Here is a 6,858-nt window from a genome sequence, read left to right as displayed (position 1 = left end):
TTTAAGCCGTCTCCAGCCATTATTAGTCTCAAAGTGGGTTCCTCGTCATCGAAAATGTTAGATAATGTTCCTCTTCATTCTTTATGTAATTATTAAATCCCTAATGACCTCATTATATGCCAATTGTATACTTTGCTTTGTAGAGAATAACAATTGACTCATATAGCTGATTAAGTACTTGTGTCTTAAAATTCAAAGCCAAAAGTCTATAAAAAAAAGTAGAAGTGTGTCCTATTTTAGGATCTTTTTTTTTTTTTGCTCCTCGGACAAAAATCTTAAAACAAAATAGCCTGTGCACCGTCTAACAGTTTCAAGTTACCATACAAAAAGTGACGGTAATCGAGGCAGTCAACTGTGATTGATGAAACCAAAGTGTATAAAAAAGTGGAAATGTGCCCTATTTCTAAGACATTTTTAAAACCACCATTCTCAAGTAAAACTCCTAAACCAAAACAACCTATGTACACCGTCGAACAGTTTAAAGTTACCATAGAAAAAATGACTGTAATTGAGGCAGCCAACTGTGATTGGTTCAAACCAAAAGTGTATAAAAATATGGAAATGTGCCCAATTTCTATGGCTTTTTTTTATCCCCCCCTTCTCGGACAATAATTCTAAAACAAAATAGCCGATGTACACCATCTGAAAGCTTTCGGTTACCATAGAAATTTACAGTAATCGAATCAGCCACTCATACACGCACACATAATGGATTATCTTTATAGCAAGATCTGAATTTAATGTTGGCGCCCTCTATCGGTTTTGAAGTAAATACAAATAAAACAAAATTTCGACGTTGGTTTTGTCAAATTACAAACAAGTAAAAAACTCAATGAGAGAGATTTATGTTTTTCAGCTATAAGTCTTTAACACTGGAGTACTTTTATTTCGACCGAAAAATAAATACCAAGATTCACGTTGATATTGGAGTAACTGCATTACAATGATCCCTGACGGTGTTATAAAAGTCTAAGAGTGTAAAGTTGTGGGTTTTTTACCTGCGTTAATTGTTGCTTAGTAAATCTGAAGTGGTATTATATTTGGCAATTTTCTTGTCATTCGACAACTTGAATTTTGGTTCTTTTATCAGCGACGGAAGTTGAAATAACTAATTTTGGCGTTGAATGGAGTAATAGAAGATTGATAGAACATTACTCTTCGCAAAGTAATAATGACTCAACCACTACAATGTCTGTTTCAATCCAGCCGTCCTGAAGAGCGCTGGTATTGGGCGAAAGTCCTCGTCTGCACTGGATATAGCAGATACAGTGTTGTTGATATTTGTTATAGATTCTTGTTTACTTTCACTCAGTAGTTCTTATTAATAATTATCTATTTGATTTCTCAAACCTCACTTAAACCTTTATTTTCTGATAAAGGGGGAAACAGTTACTTCTTTTAAACCTAGTTTTTGAATAGGAGAATTTTTTTTTATTATTTCAATCAAAACTATAATAAAAAATCGAACTTTAGAGAATTACCCATTGAGTTAACTTTTGCATACAATAATTAGAGATACGAAGCTTCAAAGAAAATACACACTTTCGCCTCCCGCATCAGCGCTAAACTTACTGGGAGTTGGGCCAATTTGATTATATTCCTGTTTAACAGCTTTATTTGAAACTCCAAAACTCTTCATATATCATATAGGGCTAAAACAAACATATATATATTTTCAATGAAAAATTGTGAGAAGCCCTACTGATTCTAAACTATTCAATTAATTTAGATTAACTTGCAAATTTACACAACAGCTTTAGTAAGTATATTATATTAAATATATATAAACCTAATATACTATAGGTAATACTAAAATAATTGTTGAAACCATTAAAACACAGAGCTAACCTCTTGAACAAAATTTTAGGCGTAGCTTGTTTGTTTGTTTGTAATTAAGCACGAAGCTACACAATGGGCTATCTGTGCTCTGCCCACCACGGGTATCGAAACCCGGATGCTAGCGTTGTAAGTCCGCAGACATACAGCTGTACCACTGGGGAGCTTAGGCATAGCAGATCATTTGGTTAAATAACAGCTAAGCGAATCTCTATATTTCAAAAAGTCATTAATTAATTAAAATTAAAGTTGATAACCAAGTAAAGTGTGCTAAATTCTACATAATGCAAAAAACGTAAGGCATAAATCCAATTGGTAATTTATCTTTTCAATGGCTTTCACGTTTGAACATGATCTCTACGAGTCTGACCAGTGTTTCCTCTAAGCTGCGCGGCTGAACAACAAACAGTCAAGTGCCGCGCACTATATTATTCCAGCCGCGCACATCCTCAGTAATGATGAAGAGTCTCAACACGTTGACGGCCTTAATGACCCTGGCAGTCGATAGGCCTAAAACCCAAATAACCAACTAGTAGCATTGCAACGCCTAATGATCCAATAGGGCCGATGGCCTAAAACCCAGCCCCTAAAAAGAACAACAACAACAACAAAAAAAAAAAACTGATAGCGCACATCCGCACATTGCCTTGATACTGGTGCACATGAAAAATTCATTCCGCACATTGATTGGAGAAATTAGAGGGAACATTGTTTATGACCTTGTTTCATCTCACTGAAGATATTCAAATGATAAACTTAATTAGTGCTAACATTGACCTATTAAGTTCCACGAGTTTTCAAAACCCGGACTTTCTGTTTTAACGGAAAACTTTATCACTGCATATTTTTGAAATTTGATCTTGATCTATCAGTCTCTAAGAATCCTTTCGCTTCAATTAAAATTTTCATTAATCTGTGCTTTTGACCTTCGATCTTGACTTATTAAATTCTAAGGATCTTCATAATACCAACATTCTGTTTTAGAGAGAAAATTCACGATTGTTTAGTTTAGAAACTTGATCTATCATGTTCTAAGGATGTTCAAATATGAAATTTTGCTTTAATAAAAAATCATTATTGCTTATCTTAGATATTCCATCTTCATCTCTTAAGTTCCAAAGATATTCAACAGTTGATCCATCTACTTCTAGTGAGGGATTTTAAAAAATGTGAGCTATTTTACTACAATGCACTTCTAAAAGCATTTCGTCCACAACTAAAAAAGGAAAATAAAATTTAACAGTCTCTTCAAATATGAGTAGACAAAGAGTATATAACTTTGAAAATATAAATAAACAGAAATGTAAAAAATTCTACCACACACACTTCAAACACGAATATAATTAATCAAATAATTTGCAACATGTTATGAACTTCTATATAAGACTTGTTTGAGGATACACAAATTTAAGACAGGACTTTATTATATAAAAATTCCACAAAGGAATATCGAACCATCAAGATAAGATATTTTCCAGTAAACTTATCCATGTCATTTCTTGTTTGCCAGATTTATAGGATTGACCCTTATTTATTCTTTTCTTTCCTTTCCACCTTCTTCTTCTGTTGAACTGTCTTGTTATGAGACCACCTGGTCAGGAGATGGGTCTTCTTGCATATCATATTTAACCTATCTGTCTTTTGGCTCTATCCTAATATGAAGTATAGTACTTAAACATACAGAACTGACCACTTCATGAAGTAACTAAGTATAGGAACTGAGGCTCTGACACTGACTCTGCCGACAGAAGTAAGCATGTGAGTAAATAATGTTTTATAAAATACACAAATAGCAAGAGGCCCCTTCCTGTCGGAGAAGTATACAGAAGGGGCCGAAAGAATATTGATATGAAGTAGTAAAGTCACCTTTCTTTAAGAGTCGTGAGTCGTATGTAATCATTATTAATTAAGAACTACAAATACACGTTTTCTTCACATCGACCTTCTACAGCCGTTTAGTTGTGCATGTTAATTCAAAACTAAGACCTTGATCGAAAATGCTGAAAGATACCATCTGTGACCGATCAGTCAACGTATTCAACTCAACATATGTTCAATGACACTAAATTACATCTGTATCTGATGAAATAACCTAACAAGAATACTCAACATTTGTACAATTACATCAGAAAACGTCTATAGCTGATAATTTTACATTGCGTTATCCTCAACATTTGTACAATAGTGTCAGATAACAACTGAAACTGATAAAATAACGTAACAACATACTCAACTTTTGTAGTATGATATAACATCTGTGGCTGATTAGTAAATGTTACAATATACTCAACGTTTGTAGTATGATATAACATCTGTGGCTGATTAGTAAATGTTACAATATACTCAACTTTTGTAGTATGATATAACATCTGTGGCTGATTAGTAAATGTTACAATATACTCAACTTTTGTAGTATGATATAACATCTGTAGCTGATCAGTAAATGTTACAATATACTCAACTTTTGTAGTATGATATAACATCTGTAGCTGATCAGTAAATGTTACAATATACTCAACTTTTGTAGTATGATATAACATCTGTAGCTGATTAGTAAATGTTACAATATACTCAACTTTTGTATCATAATATAACAGCTGTAGCTGATTAGTAAATGTAACAACATACTCAACTTTTGTATCATAATATAACAGCTGTAGCTGATTAGTAAATGTAACAACATACTCAACTTTTGCAGTATTATATAACAGCTGTAGCTGATTTAGTAAATGTAACAACATATTCAACTTTTGTATCATAATATAACAGCTGTAGCTGATTAGTAAATGTAACAACATATTCAACTTTGTATATAATATAACAGCTGTAGCTGATTATTAAGTAAATGTAACAACATACTCAACTTTTGTATCATAATATAACAGCTGTAGCTGATTAGTAAATGTAACAACATACTCAACTTTTGCAGTATTATATAACATCTATAGCTGATTAATAAATGTAACAACACATTTAACTTTTGTAATATGATATAACATCTATAGCTGATTAGTAAATGTAACAATACACCCAACTTCTGTATCATAACATAACAGCTGTAGTTGATTAGTAAATGTAACAACATACTCAACTTTTGCATTATGATATAATGTCTGTGGCTGATTATAAATGTAGCAACATACTCAACTTTTGTATCATAACATAACAGCTGTAGTTGATTAGTAAATGTAGCAACATACTCAACTTTTGCATTATGATATAACAGGTGTAGCTGGTTAGTAAATGTAAGAACATACTTAAAAACTGTATAATAACAAAACATCTGGAGCTGATCAATTAACAGAAGATCAAAAATGTGTAACAAATTCACGAATTGGCTTGATACCATGTGCGATAGAATGGATACCTTTTTTAACAACTCTGATTTTAAACAAGGTAAAGTTGTTATTAAGCATTAAGTTAAAATTAATGGGATTTATTTTCTCTGTGACAAACAAGAAACATAAAACATCTGTACAGAAAATTTACTTACCGCTTGTACCAGATCAAACAAATACAGTTGCATTGGTTTAAATGCCTTCTTCAAAAATAAAACAGATAAACTCAAAACATAAACAAACGAGACTGAGCAAGTCATGTAACAACAGAATCAACACTGGTTGTTTGTTATTGTACAATGAGTTTGGACAAATTATTCAAGAATGCAAACATCATTATGGGAAGTTTGAATAATATCACAACTTCAGTTCTCGAGTTGGATATTATTTATAAATCTAAAACATGCTTTGCCTTTACTGACATTATTCAATAAATGAAAGCTCACATAAGGAGTTATCATATATACAAAAATGCGACAATCAAATTATATCCAATTATGATGTATTTAATATAAAGTCAAAAGTTCACCTGACACACGTTTTGCGATTTGTTCTTATCTACCAGTACTTCGATTCCCGTAAAGTACTTTTATAGACATAAAACTGTCTTAAAACTAAAATTCGCATTTTTTTTGTTTCATTTAAACCGGAAGTCAGTTTACTACCTATACAGCAGTAATCGCTGCCGTTCATCCCAGCTTAGTTAAAATGACCTTTAACCCATTTTGTATTAGTAATATTCTAACGAGAAAGAGACTTACCGGAGGTCCTGTTATATTTAGGAAGTTCGTTTTCTCGAGACGCCCTCTGCCTAAGTTAATACACTACACAATTTTGGCCTATCAAAGTTTTGCACCTCAGGCTGATTTTCCAATTAACTTGGATCATTTCATCCGGCAAGAAAGCCGTGCTCAATTTCCCTGAGATGCATTTGATTATCAGTCACAAGAATAATGATCCATATTTTACCCTAAGAAGTTACAGTTACATCTACGACTCTGAGAGCAGCACGTGCACATGGAACTACACCATTGACATTGGAATAATTATGCCGAAACACGTGGGCGAGAGTTCCCAAGCTGTCTGCTGTATCTATATACATGTACATGTGTATATGTAGATATGAATACATATAATTTACTATTTCAAAAGCAATGTATACATATATAAATTATGGTGGTACATATTAGTATAGGACATAATATAAATTAAAGAGCGGAGAAGTAGGACTACAAGACTTGAATTGTGCAAACTACATTATTCTCAGTTAAAGGTCACACTTGTCTAATGTTTGTCACAGCCTATGAAAATAGAACAAAAAAATAAAAAACTGCTGAACCACTTTCCCGGTTATAACAATAATATACAAGCGAGAGAGGTGGCAATAGAATAGCTGTTGATAGTGTAAATAGTTTAATTCCATTACTGAACCTTGATTTAAGAAATACAATGTTCACGAAGAACAAAGGCAAATACACATGTAATAAAATATTTTTTCTTCAAAACAGTATTAGTTGTAGAGATACGAGCGATATTATTAAAACACTGTAATGCAAAAATAAATACACACGCAAGAAAAGCCCCCCCCCCCCAAAAAAAAGAACTGTACAATGGATAGTGTTTTAAGAACTACGCCAGATTTTGAGAAAGTATAAACATTATACAAGAGTATATATGTGGAAAA

At 32.5% G+C, this 6,858-nt stretch overlaps 1 long non-coding RNA gene across 1 annotated transcript in view; it reads right to left on the bottom strand.

Annotated features, from left to right (window-relative positions):
* LOC111086078 overlaps positions 1-6,178 on the bottom strand; it is a 48,625-nt gene extending 42,447 nt beyond the window's left edge. Inside the window, exon 1 of the long non-coding RNA XR_002610837.1 lies at positions 5,936-6,178. This is a non-coding gene — a long non-coding RNA (uncharacterized LOC111086078). The remainder of the gene's footprint in view (positions 1-5,935) is intronic.
* Positions 6,179-6,858: the final 680 nt, after the last annotated feature.

Source organism: Limulus polyphemus, unplaced genomic scaffold (assembly GCF_000517525.1).
Source record: "Limulus polyphemus unplaced genomic scaffold, Limulus_polyphemus-2.1.2 Scaffold827, whole genome shotgun sequence".
Lineage (NCBI taxonomy): Eukaryota > Metazoa > Arthropoda > Merostomata > Xiphosura > Limulidae > Limulus > Limulus polyphemus.
This window is presented reverse-complemented; position numbering and strand designations above follow the sequence as displayed.